This window comes from Giraffa tippelskirchi, chromosome X (assembly GCF_054371585.1).
Source record: "Giraffa tippelskirchi isolate mGirTip1 chromosome X, T2T-mGirTip1v1.2.pri, whole genome shotgun sequence".
Lineage (NCBI taxonomy): Eukaryota > Metazoa > Chordata > Mammalia > Artiodactyla > Giraffidae > Giraffa > Giraffa tippelskirchi.
The window spans coordinates 87,634,875-87,653,647 of NC_137289.1; the positions used below are offsets into that span (position 1 = coordinate 87,634,875).

At 49.1% G+C, this 18,773-nt stretch overlaps 1 pseudogene across 1 annotated transcript; it reads right to left on the reverse strand.

Annotated features, from left to right (window-relative positions):
• Positions 1 to 12,898: 12,898 nt before the first annotated feature.
• Positions 12,899 to 16,945, reverse strand: LOC145537201 (uncharacterized protein CXorf49 homolog; annotated as a pseudogene). Its single transcript, XR_014076257.1, has 6 exons — positions 15,502 to 16,945; positions 14,723 to 14,879; positions 14,109 to 14,185; positions 13,780 to 13,825; positions 13,172 to 13,213; positions 12,899 to 13,067 (listed from the first exon to the last, which is right to left on the reverse strand). The product of XR_014076257.1 is annotated as an uncharacterized protein CXorf49 homolog (transcript).
• Between the last annotated feature and the right edge of the window lie 1,828 nt (positions 16,946 to 18,773).

Sequence of the window (18,773 nt, forward strand, 5' to 3'; positions counted from 1 at the left end):
ACTAAGCCAGGACTCCAGGGTCCTGCAGTCAGAGGCCGTGGGACCTAGTCCCTGCCCACAGCAGGTCATCACTAGCCCCAGGACCAGTTTTACCCATCAGTGGGTAGGCACCAGCCCTAGTATTCCTTGTACCCAGACCCATCCACCAATGGCCCAAAACACCAACCTCTGGACTCCTCCAGAGCCCTGAAGTCAGAGAACCCAGGAACCAGCTCCATCCACTAGCAGGCAGACAACAGCAACCAGCCCTGCAGCCTGCCACAGCAGGAAATAGGTCACCCACCAGCAGGCCCACACCAGTCCCAAGAGCCACTGAGCCCCAGCACAGTGTACCAGCAAGTAGACACCAGGTCTGGGACACTTTGGAGCTCTCAGCCAGCAGCTCTGGAATCTGGCCCCACACTGCAGTGTGTGGAAACCCCCTATGCAATATCCAGGATTCCACAGCCAGCAATATCAGGAACGGGCCCCACCGAAGAGTGAACTGAGACCAGCTCTGAGACCCCCAGGGCCCTGCAGTTAGAGACCCAGGAACAGAAACAGAGTTCCACCCACCAGTGAGCTGGCGCTAGCCCCAGGACACCCTGGACCCCAAACCCAGTCAACGGCAGGACAAACCAGCCTGAAGATACCTTGGCATGTCAGCCAGCTGCCCCCAGAAACAGCCACACTCACCAGCAGGACAAGACGAACTTTGGGACACCTAGGACCCCATAGCCAGCAATGTAGGTGCTAGCCCTACCTATGTCAGCTGAAGGCTATGCGTATTCGTTTGATATTGATTCATAGTGGGGAGAGAAGTATGTTTTAGGCTTGCAGGATTATATGCAAAAGAATTTATTGTTGTTTAGTAGCTCAGTCGTGTCCCACTCTTTGCCACCCATGGACTGCAGCACGCCAGGCTTCCCTGTCCTTCACTATCTCCCAGAGGTTGCTCAAACTCATGTCCACTGCGTCAGTGATGCCATCCAAACATCTGATCCTCTGTCGTCCCCTTCTCCTCCTGCCTTCAGCCTTTCCCAGCATCAGGGTCTTTTCCAATGAGTCGGCTCTTCGCATCAGGTGGCCAAAGTATTGGAGCTTCAGCTTCAGCATCAGGGCTTCCAATGAATGAGCAGGATTGGTTTCCTTTTGGGTTGACTGGTTTGACCTTGCTGTCCAAGGGACTCTCAAGAGTCTTCTCCAGCACTTCACTTCAAAGGCGTCAATTCTTCGGCGCTCAGCCTTTTTTCTTGTCCAGCTCTCACATCCCTACGTGACTGCTGGAAAAGCCATAGCTTTGAGTACAAGGACTTTTGTAGGCAAAGTAACGTCTCTGCTTTTTAATACGCTGTCTAGGTTTGTCATTGCTTTTCTTCCAAGGAGCAAGCGTCTTTTAATTTTGTGGCTGCGGTCACCGTTGACAGTGATTTTGGAGCCCAAGAAAATAAAGTCTGTCACTGGTTCCGTTGTTTCCTCATCTATTTGCCGTGAAGTGATGGGACCGGATGCCATGATCTTCGTTTCTTGAATGTTGAGTTTTAAGCCAGTTTTTTCACTCTTCTCTTTCACCTTCATCAAGAGGCTCTTTAGTTCGTCTTCACTGTCTGCCGTAAGGGTGGTGTCGTCTGTGTATCTGAGGTTATTGCCATTTCTCCCCACACTCATTATTAGAAAACGTAAATCAAAACTATAACGAGGTATCACCTCACACAGGTCAGGATGGCCATCATCAGAATAGCTACAAACAACACACACTAGAAATGATGTGGAGAAAAGCAAACCCTCTGGCACTGTTGGTGGCAATGTAAATGATATAGCTACTCTGGAGAACAGTAAGGAGAGTCCTTGAAACAAAACCTGGGAATAAAACGACCATAAGACCCGACAATCCCACTACTGGGCATGTACCCTGACGATACCATAATGCAAAAAGACCCATGTATGCCAATGTTCACTGCAGCACTATTTGAAACAGCTAGGAAATGGAAGCCACTTAGATGTCCATGGACAGATGAATGGATAAAGAAGTGGTGGTACATATATACAGTGGAACATTACTCAGCCATAAAAAGGAACACATTTGAGTCAGTTCTATTGAGGTGGATGAACCTAGAGCCTATTATACAGAGTGAAGTAAGTCAGAAAGTGAGAAACAATTATCATATATTAACGCATATATATGGAATCTAGATAGATGGTACTGATGAACCTATTGGCAGACACAGAGAACAGTCTTGCGAACACAGTGAGGGAAGGAGCCGGTGGGACGAATAGAGAGAGTAGCTTTGAAACACATACCTTACCATATGTAAAACAGATAGCCATTGGGAATTTGCTGTATGATGCAGGGGACTCAAGCCTGGTGCTCTGGGGCAACCTAGATGGGTGGGGTGGGGTGGGAGCTGGGAAGGAGGTTCAAGAGGGAGGGGATATATGTATACCTATGGATGATTCAAGTTGATGTTCGTCCGAAGCCAACATAATATTTTAAAGGAATTATCCTCCATTTAAAAATAAATCAATTTAAAAAAGTTTAAAAAAAGTAGCAAGAATAAAACATCTAAAGGAGAACCAAACAGAGATGAAGAGTACAATCCGTGAAATAAAAAATATACTTCAACGGTAGGTGAGATGATACGGAGGAACAGATCAAGAAGCTGGAAGACAGGAGAGTGGAAATCACTGAAGCTGAACAGGAAAAAAGAAGGAATAAACATAGATGAGGACAGTTTCAGAGACCTCTGGGACCAGGTCAAGCATAGAAACATTTGAATTCTAGGGGTCCCAGCAGGAGAAGAAAGAGAGAAAGGGGCAGAGAGCATATGTGAAGACATACCAGCTGAACACTTTGCTAACCTGGCAAAAGAAATGGGCATCCAGGTACTGAACACAGAGAGCCCTAAACAGAAAGAAGACCACAGCAAGACACATTGTAGTTAGAATGGCAAAAAATAAAGCTAAAGAGGGGATGTTAAAAGCAGCAAGGGAAAAGCAACAAGTTACACACAAGGGACTTTCTGGCAGAAACTCTGCAGGCCAGAAGGGAGTGGCACGACATATTTAAAACGATAAAGAGAAAAACCTCCAACCAAGAAGACACTACTGGAAAGACTGTCACTCCGATCTGAAGGAGAGATCAAAAGTTTTACAGACAGGCAAAAGCTAAAAGAGTTCAGCATCACCAAACCAGCTTTACAGGAAATGTCAAACGGACTTCTCCAAGCAAAAAAGAAAAGACACAACTAGAAACATGAAAATGATGAAAGGAGAAAGCTCACTGATAAAGGCGAATATACAGTAAAGGTAGTACATCAATGACTTACAAAGCTAGTGGGAAGGATAAAGGACTAAAGTAGTAAAAAGCATCTGTATCCGCAATGAGTAGGTACGGGAGTGTTGCTGTTGTTTAGTTGCTAAGTCATGTTCGAGTCTTTGAAGCCCCATGGACCTAGCCCGCCAGACTCCCCTGTCCATGGGATTCTCCAGGCAAGGATATTGGATTCGGTTGCCATTTCTTTCTCCAGGGGACCTTCCCGACCCACAGGTCGAACGCACGACTCCTGCATTGGCGGGCAAATGCTTTACCGCTGAGCCACCTGGGAAGCCCCTTAGTTAAGGGATACACAGAAGAAAAAGATGGAAAATATGATGTCAGAAACAGTAAACGTGAGGAGAGGAGTAAAGATGGGGGGTAGTTAATATGCATTTAAACTTAAGAGGCCAGCAACTTAAAATAATCAGATAGAAAAAGAGACAGGCACAGTGTACGGAATATAGTCAATAACTACGCACTGCCCTTGTATGGTGGCATATCATAACTAGAATTACAGTGCTGACCATTTTGAAATGTATAGAAATAATAAATCACGATGTTGTATCCCAGGAACTAACATGGTGTTGTAGGTCAATTACGCTTGCAAACAGACAAACAAGGAAACAAACAAAGATGCGGAGGAAAAGAGATCAGATTTGCACTTACCAAAGGGTAGGTGTGGGGGAGGGGAATTGGACAAATGTGGGCAAAAGGGGCAGACTTCCGGTTATTAGATAAATAAGTACGAGGGATGTAACGTACAACATGGTAAATACAATCGACACTGCCGTATGTTATATATGAAAGTTGTTAAGAGAGCAAATCCTAAGAGTTCTTCTCACAAGAAAAATTGTCTTTTTCTTTAATTTTGTATCTATATGAGAAGATGAGCGTTCACTAAACTTGTTGTGATAATCATTTCATTTCATGATGTATATAAGTCAAACCATGATGCTGTACACTTTAAATTTATACAGTGCTGTATGTCAAATATATCTGAATAGAATTGGAAGAATCTAAAGAATATCCTGATGCCATGCGCGGAGACGGACAGGACATCAACTTTGCGGTATTCCTGCCAAAACATTTAACCTGAGTGGAATCAGGAAGCAGCAATGAGACAAATTCAACTGGAGAAGATTTCTAAAAACCACCTGGATTGGATCTTTAAAAATGTCACTATCGTGCAAGACCAAAAAAATCTAGGGAAATGTTATAGTTTACAGGACACTGAAGACGCTTGACAACCAAATGCATCACGTGGCCTTTATTTGGAAGCAAACTTATTTTAGAAATCAGGTAGAAAAACCATATTGGGACGATCAGACATTTTGAGTGAGGATCATATAGTAGGTAACTGTATTGTCTCAAAATTAAATTTCCTGAGTATGATAATTGCATTAAGATTTCGAGGCAGACTAATCTTTTTCTTTAGAGATCCATACTGGAATATTGAGAGAAGATACACCACAACGTCTTAAAGGAACTCCAGTGATTCAACAAAACAGAGAGAGAGACAGACAAAGACTATGGCAAATGTGGCAAAATATTAATAGTGGGTCAGTCCAGGTGAAGGATCTTTGGGTGTTCTGTGCTGTTTTCTTGCAACTGCTATCTGTAGAAGGAATACCCTGGGGGTCCAGTGGTTAGGACTCAGTGGAAAAGACCCTGATGCTGGGAGAGAGTGAGGGCAGGAGGATAAGGTGGGGTGGGGATGGGGTACACAGGAGGAGATGGTTGGATGCCATCACCGACTCAATGGACACGAGTTTGAGCAAACTCCAGGAGATAGTGGAGGACAGGGCAGCCTGGTGTGTTGCAGTCCATGGGGTCGCAAAGAGTTGGACACGACTTAGTGACTTGAACAACAACAACAGCTACATGTAAGAGAGATATTTCTGAAAATAAAATTTGGGGGCAAAGAGGACATCACGGGCCACTTTATTCCAATCCGTTTGAACACTTAGGAAAAGATGACCAATTTTTAGAAAAAAAAAAAGAAATAACTTACCAACACTGACTCCAGAAAGAATAGCCACCCTGAGTTGCTCCAGGTAACCATAATGAAATACACCAGTAGTCAAAGCAACTTTCACAGAAATCCTCCAGGCTTCCCCCACTGAATGCTGACAAACATCCTAGGCATAAATATTTTCAATTTCACACAAAACCTTAGGAAAAATAGAAAAGGTGGGATACTCCCAAACTCATTTCCCTGAGAATGAAATAACCTTGATATTAAATCCTGTCAAGGACAGTTTGAGAAAGGAAACGCACAGGTCAATCACACACTCAGCGCATAAAAGCAAGAACCAGAAACGGAATCTTAGCAAGGTGAATCCTACAGGATATGCAAAAGGGAAATACATCATATGCCATGAGTAGGTTCATCCCGGGGCTTCCCTGGTGGCTCAGATGGTAAAGAACCTACCTGCAATGCGGGAGACCTGGGTTCGATCCCTGGGTGGGGAAGATCCCCGGGAGGAGGGCATGGCAACCCACTCCAGTATTCTTGCCTGGAGAATCCCCATAGACAGAAGAGCCGCTGGGCTCCCCGCTCCATGGGGTCGCAAAGTGCCAGGCAGGACTGAGCGACTAAGCATAGCACAGCACACAGATTCACCCCAGGAATACAAACTTGATTTAATTTGAGGTGATATATCCTTCCAGCTCATCAGACTATGGGAGAAAACCATGTTCAGAAAAAGTAAGTAGTGCCAATATCTATTCATAATGTACTTTTAAAAACATTTCTTTTAATTTAATGTTTATTTTTAACTGGCGTGTAGTTGATTTACAATGTTGTGTTAGGTTCAGGTGTACAGCAGAGTGATTCAGTTATACATCTACATATATCCATTTCTTTTCTGATTCTTTATCCATAAAAATTATTACACAATGTTGAGTAGAGTTCCCTGTGCTATAGAGAAGGCCCTTGTTGATTATCTATTTCACATATAGTAGGCTGTATCTGTTAATCCCGAACTTCTAATTTATCCCTCCCCTACCGCTGCCTTTCCCTTTTGGTAATCATAAGTTTTCAAAGTCTGTTTCTGTTTGGTAAATAAGTTCCTTTGTACAGTTTTTTAGGTTCCACCCCTAAGGGACACTTGTCTTTCTCTTTCTGACTTTCCTCACTCAGTATGACAATCACCACATCCATCCATGTTGCGGCAAGTGGCATTATTTCATTCTTTGTATGGTTAAGTAATATTCCATTGTATATATGTACCACATATTCCTTATCCATTTCTCCGTCGTTGGATATTTAGGTAGCTACCGTGTCTTGGCTGTTGTAAAGAGTGCTGCAATCAACATTTGAGTGCATGCATCTTTTCAAATTATGGTTTTCTCCAGATATATGCCCAGGAGTGGGATTGCTGGATCTTACGGTAGTTCTATTTTCAGTTTTTAGGGAAACTTCATACTCTTCTCCGTAGTGGTTGTACCAATTTATGTTCCCATCAACAGTGAAGGAGGATTCTCTTTTCTCCACACTTTCTCCAGCATTTACCGTTTGTACATTTATGATGATGGCCATTCTGATAGGTGTGAGGTGATACCTCATTGTAGTTCTGATTTGCATTTATCTGATAATTAATGATGTTGAGCATCTTTTCACGTGCTTTTTGGCCATCTGTATGTCTTCTTGGAGAAACACAATTTCTGCCCCTTTTTATAAAACATAATGGGCAGATTTTATATATATATACGTATGTATGTATGTATGTATGATGAGCTTCATGAAGTGCTTGTATATTGGAAGGTAATCCCCTGTCTGTCACATCATTTTCAAATATATTCTCCCATTCTGAGGGTTGTCTTTACGTCTTGTTTATAGTCCCCGCCCCACCCCCCACCCCCCCGCCACCTTTGCTGTCCAAAAGCTTTTAAGTTTAATTGCATCCCACTTGTTTATTTTCGTTTTTATTTTCATTACTCTAGGAGGTGGATGCAAAATCATATTGCTGTGATTTATGTCAAAGAGTGTTCTGCATATGTTTTCCTCTAAGAGTTACATAGTGTCTCGTGTTACATTTAGGTTTCAATCCATTTTGAATTTATTTTCGTGTATGATGTTAGAGAATGTTCTAATTTCATTCTTTTCTGTGCAGCTGTTCTCCCAGCACCACTTATTGCAGAGACTGTCTTTTCTCCTTTGTATATTCTTGCCTCCGTTGTCAGAGATTAATTGACCGTAGGCGCATGGGTTTATTTCTGGGCTTTCTATCCTGTTCCTTTGATCAATATTTCTGTTTTTGTGCCAGTACCATACTGTTTTGATGACTGTACCTTTGTAGTATAGTCTGAAGCCCAGGAGCCTGATTCCTCCAGCTCCATTTTTCTCTCTCAGGATTGCTCTGGCTATTCACAGTCCTTTGTGTCTCCATACAAACTTTGAGAATTTTTGTTCTAGTTCTGTGAAAAATACCATCGGTAATTTGATAGGGATTCAGCATCGGTAGGTTGCACTGGGTTGTATAGTCGTTCTGCCAATATTGATTCTTCCAATCCAAGTGATCTCAGAGAGGCAGCAGTGAGCTGTGGCTTTAAGTTTGCCCCTTTGAAAAACGCATTTCTCAAGGAGGCAAAATCTGTAAAAAGAGGTACAGAGTTTATTGTTAGAGACACAGCACAACAAGTAGGAGAGCACACAGAGAAACAGCTTGTTTAGTTAAGACAGAGAAGGCAATGATACACAGTTGGAGAGACAGGGTGTGGGCATCTGTCCTAATGAGGAGGAGTGCAGTGAGAGGCAGTTAAGTCACTTATATAGGGCAGTCCTTTTGGGTCTTTGTTTCCGTTTGGCCAGTTATCCTGTTTCTTTTCTCACACCTGACCTGCCCTAGGACCCTCCCCAACATGCATGAGCAACTCTATCCCAAGATGCATGCCAGCCCAGAGACCTATGGGGGAGACGTTGCATCACATATTATGGGGTGGGGCCCCTTTGTTTTTGACCCCCAAGGAGCCTTTCTGCCCATGTGCAGTGTCTCTCCTGCCCTGAGAATGGGACACACGTGACCTCTTGCTCTTTTACTCAAACGGAGAGTAGCCCCTCTGTCTCTGCCAGAGCTGTTATCTTAAAGTGTCCTCAGGAGACCAAGCCTGACTATTTACCCTGTATCTCTTATTCTTTCTCTTTCAAAGGGCAAGCCGGAGGTTGATTGTAAATACCTGGACTCAAGCCCACTTGCCTCCTTCCTTGGGAAATGGAAAGCAGAGGCTAGTTGCAAATGCTTGGCCTCACAAGAATATGATCTTTCTTTCCATCTGTTTATGTCATCTTCAACATCTCTCATTAGGGCGTTCCAGATGAGGAACTTTATCCCTTCCCTACCTCTGCCTTTCCCTTTTGGTAATCATACGTTTTCAAAGTCTGTTTCCGTTTTGTTAATAAGTTCATTTGTACAGTTGTTTAGGTTCCACGTGTAAGGGACATTTGTCTTTCTCTTTCTGACTTTCTTCACTCAGTATGGCAATCACTACGTCCATCCATGTTGCTGCAAGTGGCATTATTTCATTCTTTTTATGGTTAAGTAATATTCCGCTGTATATAGGTACCACATATTCTTTATCCATTCCTCTGTCAATGGATATTTAGGTAGGTATTCTTGCCTGGAGAAACCCATAAAAGAGGAGCCTGTTGGGTTACAGTCCATGGGGACGCCAAGACTCACACACGACTGAGCAACTAACACTTTCACTTTCACTTACTAGCATATGAAATGAGCACAGTTGTATGGTAGTTTGAACGTTCTTTGGCATTACCCTTCTTTGGGATTGGACCCCATGAACAGGATAGCAATGTAACAGATTTCTATATAATAATTTTGTACTCTTCAACTTTACTGAATTGATTTATGAATTCTGGAAGATTTCAGGTGGCATCCTTAGGATTTCCAATGTATAGTAACATGTCACATGCAAACAGTGACAGTTTTCATTTTCCTTTTCCATTTTGGACTCCCTTTGTTTCTTTTTCTTCTCTGATTGCGATCTCATACTGTACTTTCTACAGTTTATTAAATAATATGGGTTTACTGAGATTAATTTACATAAAAACCTAAGTGCCTACAAACATTCGATTATGGAAACACCACTACAATCAACATAAAAAGCATTTTCATCAGCTACAAAATTGTTTCATTCTCTTTGGTAGTTTAACCCCTAATCTCAAGCCCGAGACCCTGGCAATCCCCAGTCTGTTTTCTGTGTCTATAGTTTGGCCTCCTCAAGAATGTGAAGTAAATGGAATCGGGCAGTATGTAGATTTATCCATTTGGATTCCTCAGAGAAAAGAACATATCGGTGACTTCTGGACGTGCAATGTACATTTATGTCACCTGAGTATAGTTACATGGGTTGATTGGTTCATGATTATTTGTGATACTGAGGGCTCACACGCTCCACAACGTGTATATGTATGGTCTGTTTAATTCAATGTAATTAATCTTTTATGTTTGGAAGGGTTATTTTAATAAAAAGCAATAGTAAATCCTTTTCAAAAAGTGAATCATCCTGGTAAAAGTCAGGCTGGCAGATACCTCAAGAGGACTAGGGAGGAAGAATTGATTGGCTTGGAACAAAAGGGGGGTTCGAAACTACAGGCCTGTTCTCCATCTGCATCTGAGCAGTACTTACCAGGCCTTCAAGATCGCACGAGCACAAGGGCATCAAGCACACCACAGTCATTCAAACACTGGGACACTCCAGGGACTGGGATAGTTACCCAGGGATAGTCAAGGTGGAAAATCTGGCAGCCCCAGTGTGCCCGGCCGAACCTGGCCAATGCAGGTGAAACTTACCCCACATTAAGTCAGCTGAGTAGCAGCCTTCATTGCATCTGCAAGCATAACCCACTGTTATCACGCAAAGGAAAATACAAGCCAACTGCAGGGATTAGGACTTGGACATCTTTGGGCAAGTTTACTGTGCTCACCACCCCAGGCTCCCTCTTCAGGACTCACCTCCTCTACCTTCTTTGTTTGTGCCAATCTCCCTCAAGAGTCCAGAGAGAGAGGTAGGCCTGGGGCTGGGGCTGGGGCTGGGGCTGGTGGGGTGGGGGTGTAATGGGGAGGGAGCCTCTTCCCAGGTGTTGGACAGGCAGGATGGGGCCTAGGGCTCTCCAAAGCAGCTGTCACTGTCTCCCAGGCTGGAGAAGGGGCATGAGGGGGAAAGGCAACAGGGGTGCACCGAATGAGGCTGGGCTTCGGCCTTCCTCCTACCCTCTGGGGCGCAGATGTATTTCTTTAACCTATGCCTCAGATTTCCCGCTGGAAGTGGAAGGCTTGGGGCTGAGCCAAGGCCTGTGATGTATATGTTTCCAGCAACATTATAGTGAGGTAGTTGGTCTGAACTGTGTGCCCAGAGGAGGGAAGGGAGCCTGGTGAAAAGTGAGCGAGGGGCTGTGTTCACGCCCTCGCACCTCCACTTCCATGAGCTTCTCCAACTTCCTCACCCTGGTGACCACAGTCCCGTGCCCCACTCTGCCCAAGGGTGGTGCTGATGCTGGTGCTTGACTTCTCCCCAGGCACAACTTACCTACGTGTCTCGGTGGGCAGAAACCTCAGCGGGAAGGTCTCTGCCAAATCTACTCACTCGGACAACAGCGAGATGTGCTACACCACCAGGCAATAACCACCGGATCAGCTGTAAACTAAGTGATCAGGCCCTCCTGCTCCAGGGAGGGGTCTGAGTGGAAGGAGTAAGTCCCACGCATGTTCTTTGCTGACCCTTGAGGTCTGTGACTGGCCCAACCCTCGTGCTCTGTCCACCTGACCTCATGCCATGAGCCCCGGAAGGAAGTCAAGGTCAAAATGTGGGGGAAGGGCGGGCCCGAGGGCTCCCCATTGCTCAGGTGCAGTCACCCCTAACTCCCCACAAGTAATCCAGATGGGGGGGGATCTCCTGTTTCTAAGATGGGCAGCCACGTCCCAGGTAGTCTCCGGAGCCACCCTTCCCATTTTCACTCATCCACACCCTCAGCAGTTGGCAGACATCACAGAATCGCAAGGTAGGATCCAGTGCCTCCTCCAGCGACTCCAACATTTTGGGATGTCCTGTCCTGAGGTTTGGTGAACTGCATCCTCCCCCTTCTATGTTTTGGGAACGTGACAACACCCCTTGAATAAAGGAGATCCGACCCTTGCTTCGGCTCACTCAGTGCCTTACAGAATCTAGACCAGGCTCTATTTCCATTACTCCCCGAATCACACCTTTCTGCCTCAAGGGGCATTATCCCTGATGACTTTAATTCACCCAGAGAGATGCCCAGGCACCAACTTTGAATGTGCTACCTACCATCATACCCTCTTTTGTGAAATAAAACCGTGGTCTTTCAGGAAGGGAGTCAGGCAGAACCTACCCTCATTTCACTCCAATACAAATGTGTCCCTCTGAGTCTCAGGCTGGCACAGCCCTGGGGTCTTGGCTGAGAGAAGGAAGTCCTCCCCAAACTTCAGGGCGGGAGGGAGGGATGGGAATTGAACATGGATTTCAGACTCAGTCTTGTGTGCCCTAACAAGTAGTCTGGGAGACTGAGCTGGGACACTCCGGGAAGTATCATTCGCAGGAAAATCTGTGTCATGGGGCTGGTGGAACGGTATTTGATGGAGACCCTGTAAGAACACAGACTTACCAACCATACTTGTCATAGAGCCTGATGGGCCCGTTTCCACTCAAGGGCAGAGAGACATCCAGGCTGCAGGAGTGTAGGCTGGTCAGTTGGTTAGGGCAGGGAGGATATGAAAGCTCCAAGGACCGGACCATCCATCTCTAGCTGTCAGGGTGCACTCTGCCCCAGACTGGCACCAGACGCCTCTCCTGACCTCCAGCTCAGCAACTAACCTGAGCTTTTCTCCTGTGTTCCCCTGTGTTCCCCTGAGCTTCGATCCTGCTCCCCAGTTCAGCGGGTCCAAGATTCATCCTCATGCCCTTTACTGAACCCAAGGAAGGGGAAGCCAAAGTTTTGGTGCCTGAGTCTCAGGGGTGAGTGCTAAAGAGAGCGGGGAGAGTATGCAGGTTCCTGCTTGCAAGGTGGCACCGGGGGGGTGGGGTAGGGACTCCACTGAGAGGGTAGGGCCGGGGAAGGGGGAAGATGAGCAAACCTGTGCCTGTTACCACCTGCTTAAGTAAACATGCAGGCAAGGTCATCGATGGCAAGCCAGGGGAGGGATCGAGGGTGCTCTGACAGGAAAGCAGAGTGGTCGGGGTAAGCAGGACAATGAGTGCAGTGAGGGAAGGGTGAAAGACTGGAGCTCTGTAAGGGGGTCATGACTTCCTTCTGACAGGGAGGCAGAATGGCAGCAATGAATGGAAACTCCTAAACCCCAGAGGAGGGTGTTTAGAGAACTAGAAGAGGGCCTTCAGGGAAAAGGGGGGACGTGCCAAGGTGGCCAGACAGAGCCCACACAGAACACACACTAGGGGCGCTCCGCTGGCCTGACGGCCTGGATGGTAGCACAGGCTGAACCAGAGTGCCCCCCACAGGATGCCAGAGGTACTGTTCTGGAACAGACTCTGATACGAAGTGGCTCCCCACCAGGCCTTGCCCCATTCCCCCAACCCCTACCCCCCAGAGAGAGGACAGAACACAGAATATGAGAAGCCTTTTAATCAAAAACTGCTGTGAAACTGGGGCAGACATGGGGCAAAACAAGGGGCAGAGGATGCCCTGGTGGAGGCAGAACAGGAGGCAACAAGCTTGGCCACAGCTCGCCGGCCCTGGAGGTAACAGCTGCTCCTCTTGCCGGAAGATACTGGGCTCAACCTGTGAAACAGCAGAGTCAGGGAAGAGCCTCAAGCCAGGGCCAGCCCACGGCCCTGCTCCACAGCCAGGACTGTGGGAAGGGGTGTGGGGTGTGTAACACTCACTTCAAAGGATCCGGAACTTGTCAACCTGGTACTGCATGGAGGCTGCAACAGGGAGAGGCATAAACAGGTGCTCTAGACAGACGGACATAGAAGCCTGTCCCCCTGTCCCCGTGGGGAACCACCTAGCCCTGCAACCTGAAACCCACATACCCCCAGCCCCGATGCAAAGAGCTCTGGGCCTCGTCACTCCCCACTACCGGAATTAAATGTGGAGCCATTTCCTAAAAGGAAACAAAATGTGCCAGCAGCTCTCAAGGTCGGGGCCACGCCCAGACCATTCAAAAATTGTCTCACAAACAATCCAACAAGAACCTCTGAGGCCACACCAGATCAACAAGGCATCTCTACAAGTCCTATCAGAAGGAGCTCTCTAGGACTCGCCTGGCTGGCAGAGTGTGTACGCAGTCCACACAGCACTTTGCTCCTTGTCCACACGCCCAGCTGAACATGCACCGCCCCCTCCAGGGTCAGGCGTGATAGGTTCTCCTCCCCACAGGAATGCTGGTCCATCCCTACGAGGCCTCCTGCACCGGCAGCCCACCCACCCCAAGGGCCCACCCCACTTCTGCACTAAGAACCCACTGCTCTCTGTCCCTGGTTCCTCATACCAAGTTGCTCCTTAAGGTCGTCTATTTCTCTCTGTAGCACCAGACACTAGGCCAGCAGACACAGCAGGAAGAGAAATGGTTAGTATACACCCACCTCCCTTCTCCTCCTCCTCTCCTCTCCCCCCGGGCCCTCCATCCCAAAGCCAGGTGTCTAGACTGGCAAGGGAAAGACTTTCCTCAGAGGAAAGGAGGTGGGCTCCCTCCCTGGGGTGTGGGATGGGGACAGGGCGGGGGGACGGGGGGGGTGCCCACACATGTCAGTTGAACTTGGACTCAGATCCCACCATGGGGTTTGGGTGTGCATTTCCAGGAGCCAGAAGAAGCATTACCCGAGGACAGCCCTGCCTTGCAGGTGGCTGCTGCCGCCTTTTCGGTCTTGGGGGATGGTCAGTTGGTTCGCGGTCACCTGACAGGGAAAGGACACACAATCCAGCTTCCCAGGCTCCCAGTGAGGTGGAAAGGGCCAAGCAGGGTCTAACGTGAGGTGAGGCAGTACCACCCTCTGCTAGCATCAAGCCTCCCCGGCTCTGCCCGGCAGGCAGCCCAAACCTTCTCTCTGGGCCTGCCCCTCCTATTCCTCAGGGGCAGCCATTTTACCACGATGGTCCCGAAAGACTGTGGTTCTGGGTTCGAGCCTCCCAGAGCGGCAGCCACGGCCAGCACCTGGGAGAGCAATGTGGGCGAACAGCACTTCACAGAAAACGCTATTAGCCTGCAGGTCTACGCCCAGAGTAGCTGTTGGGGCACTGCCACCGATCACCCCTGCCAAACAAATCCCACACAGAAGGTGATGGGGCCAGGGCTAGCCCTGCTGACACCTGTTTCCCATGGAAGAAGCAGCCTGAGAGCAAGGCTGAGGCCCCAGAAAAGAGAGACAGACAGACAGAGGTTTCTGCCCTCACCCCTGGTTCCCTGCCCCCATATCAAAACCCAGGACACTCACCTGAGGGGCCAGGCCCTCTGGGCATGACTTCTCCCTTGTTCATGGCCACGGGCTCTGAGTTTCCTGAATCCTGCCCGCCTCTGATGTTGACGTTGGTGCTGCTGGGTTCTCCTTGACGCACCCGTGGACAAGACGCCGGTGCCCTGTCAGTGGTCAGCTAAGAACAAAGATTTCTCACTGACCTGGAGTAAGGATGTGTGTGTGCATGCACCTGTGTGTACCAGTGCATTTATATGTCTATGTCTGTGTGTGTGAGACCTCGTGTGATTCAAGACCGAGCTGAGGCAGGGAACTGGAAAGGAAACTGAAAGGCTGATCTCTTCAGCACATTCCCTCTAAGTCAGCCCCAGGCCAGCAGGCAGAGCTGAGCTGGGGACAACAGTGTGGCACTGAGAAAGCCTGGGGCCCCTGCAAGGAAGGTTTGGGGATCAGCTAGGAAGTAGGATTCAGGAAAGTGATGTGTCTAAACACCGAAGCTCTGTGAAGCTTTTAAGGGGCCCCTCAAATCAATTCAGCTACCAGCTCTCCCTTCCACTCCAGCCCCAGCCTGGCTGGAAACAGGCCAAGGGTGGAGAACCCAGCCCAGCACACCCAAAGTGCTACCTTAACGTTTGTCCCTAGTAAAAGACCCCAATCTGGCATCCTAATGACCCAGTGACCGAGGGCCACCCAATGACCACCCCTGAGGGATGGACAGAGGGAGCACGGGTGAAGACCTGTGTCCTGGAGAGGGTGGGAGGGGGAAGACGGGGGAGACAGGAGGGGCCTGGCCTACTTACTCGGCCCTTTGGGGATGGGTCTCTATTTGGGTCGTTGTCTTCTCCGGACACCGCCATTGCTGCCACCGACTCCCGTGCCTGCCTTGCCACGGATTTCTTCCGAGCGCCGGTTTGCTTTGACTCTTTGCCTTCCCAAGGGACCAAGGCATACCTCTTGGACCTCCCAAGCAGCGGGATGCCAGAGATTGGGGGGAAGGTGGCCGGTTCCAGGGGAGTGGCCGAGATTCCCTGCTCCCAGGAAGGGAAGGTTGTCCCCGGGGCATGTTTGGAGACGCCCCTGAGGGATTTCTTCAGGAACCCCTTCCTCCTAGGACTGGGCCACGGTAGGCTGCCTGTAGTGGCAGCTGCAGTAGCTGATGCTACTGCTACTCCCGGGTACCTGGGCAGGCTGCCCCCCTTCTCCCTGAGCACGCTCTGCAATTTCTTAGGGGGAGAGACGTCCTCCTGCTCTGCATCGCCCTGCCTGACCTGCCTTTCCACAACCGAGATTAATCCTCGCAGAGCCGAGGACAGGCAAGTGCCTGGCACGTTAACGAGATTCTCCCTGCCTTGGATTTTCGAGTCTCTGGGTGTGTCCCCGGGGTCCTTGGGGCCGTTGCGCTTGGCCTGGCCTCTGTCTTTGGCATAAATGCTCACCCTCATCAGCTCTATCTCACTGAACTCATCAGAGGACTCAGAGTCGGACAGCAGCCCGGCTGGGCTTTCTGAGGGGAGCCGCTGGCGATCCACAGCCACCTTCAACCTACTCTTACTGCCTCTCTTCGGGTTCCCCCAGGCCCGGCCCGCCTCGAGTCTGCCGACCTGGAGAGGGCCGGCCTCAGCCTGTGCCTCTTCCCCACACCTCTGGGCGGCCACGCCTCGACTGCCGGGACGCGCCTCGAGGTCCCACAAGGGAGACCCTTCGCCGACCACGTAGCTCTCCGGGAACAGGCATCTGCGGATGCCCCGCAAGCCCAGGTTGGCCAGCTGCTGCAGGACGGTCGCCACTGACTCGTCAGCCAGCTGCAGGACGTCCCCCTGGTCGTCGGCCGGGGAGCCAGGCCGGCCTTCGCGGCCCCACAGCACCTGCCCTCCCGCTTCCGGCACCTCCCGCTCTGACTCGAAGCCTTCAGGGTCTAGGAAGCCATCCCCACCCTCACCCTCGCCGCTTCAAGGTGCCCCCGGCTCGGGGCCTGGCCTGGGTCCCCGCGGGGCTGTGGAGCTGGCCTCAAGGCCGCTGGTCTGCTCCCAGCACTCTGAGCCGAAACCCGCTCCCCAAACAGCCGACTCACCATCTGAGAAGCTCATGTCGTGATCTGGGTGGCCGGCGGACCTGGGACGGCGACGATTTATCAACCGGATCGAGGTGGCAGCGGTGGCGGCGGTCAGGGCAGGCGAGCCGGGTGGCGTCTGGCGCACGCCGTCAAGCACCATGCGCACCACACACAGGAGATCGCCTCAAATCACGCGAGGCTTTCAGCGAGCCAGCGCTGCCGCCTCCTCATTGGTCCGGTTCCTGCCAAGCAGCACGCGCCTTGTTTGCCCGCCCCCTCGAGGTGTAACCAATGGGGTCGAGGGCCTCCTGTGGTTTGCTGCCAAGCCCAAAGGCCATCGCGGCAGATGGCGAGTTGGTGGCTGAAGGTGATGCTGCGTGTATACCTCTGTCAAGCCTCTCGTCCCACCTCCTCCTGTCCCACCTCCCCTTTCCGGTTAGAGTCACAGCCCTGAGCCCTGACTGTGTACAAAGTGGGTGGAGCAGGAGGCAGGAAGGTACTGAGGGCGCTGGTCTCCTGGGAGGTGAGGATGAAACGTCAGGATGGAGGCGCTGGGCGCCTAGCACGTGCTGAAAGCATTTGCCAGCCTCCCTTCCACCACAAGTCTTATGACCCAATGGGAGAATGGGCAGAGGAATCCCGCGCTCAGTGATGAGTGGTCGGCGTACTTCTCCCTAAGTGGCCAGAGGACAAAGGGATTGTCGTTTTCTTCTGTAACATCTCTGCCTCAACTGCTCCATCAAACGTTCTTGGCAGGCAGATTTGGGGGACAGTCTGGGGTTGACCTCACTCCCCCAGCTCTTTCCCCACTCTGAGGCAATTCAAAGAAGAGAGAGTCTCACTGTCCAGTCCCCCCTTCAAAGATGCTCACCACCGCTGACCCTGGAGATGTAAACTAAAACCACGAATCGGGCTTCCCGCACTAGGACGACAAGCTTCCAAGTGCTTAACCATTCCGAGAGTGGGTGAGTTGAGGAGCAAACCTCTGTGGCGGTGGTGCAAGAAATCCATTTGGGAGGTAATTTGGCTGAATCTATGAAAAGCAACTTATAGAGCAGGGACCCTGTGCCCGGCACTCTTCTAAGTGCTGTACATAAATAGTAATGCTTCCTTGTGACCCTCCTAGGACTATAGTACTAATGATCACCAGCCTCTTACAGGTGAGGAAACAGGTACTGAGAGGTTCAGCCACTGGCCCACGGTCACTTGGCCTATGGGGATCAGTGGTAGAATTGAAACCAAGCAATCTGACTCCAGAGTCCTTGCTTTGATCCAAAGATCTTAAACCTTAAAAGAAAAAGAGAGAGAGAGAAAGCCATTTTTCCCCTCTATCAGGAAGTCCACGGCCTGGCACATCTTCTAAAAGTGAGGGTTTATTTCTAAGATCTCTATTTTACCCCACCGATCTATTTGTTAATATGGCAGTGACATACAGTTTTCTTTACTGTAGCTTTGTAATGTTTTGAAATCAGGAAGTGTGAGTTCTCTACTTTTTCTTTTTCCAAATTGTTTTCCCTGCTAAGGATCTCTTTAGATTCTATTTAAATTTTAGGACGAGTTTTTCAATTTCTGTACAACATGCTATTGGGATTTTGATAGGGTTTGCATTGGATCTGTAGATCACTCTGGGTAGTGTGTTAGAAGAACAGATCCAGTGGAGTGTGTGTGTGTGTGTGTGTGTGTGTGTTTGTGTGTGTGTGTAAAAGAATTGACTCATTCGACTGCAGAGGCTGGTAAGTCCCAAGATCTAGAGGGTGAGTTGGCTAGCTGGAGACCCAAAAGAGCCAGTGGTTTAGCTCTAGCCCAGGTTAGAAGGCCTAAGAACCAAACCAGTAGAGCTGATATTTCAGTTTCAGTCTAAAGGCAGGAAAAGAAGCTGATGTCCCGGGTCCAAAGGCTTTCACGCAGGAGGAATTCTCTTACGTGAGGAAAGGTTGCCTTTTCGTTTTATTCAGACTATCAACTGATTAGGTAAAGCCCACCCACATTATCAGGAGGAAATCTGTTTTATCCAGTTGA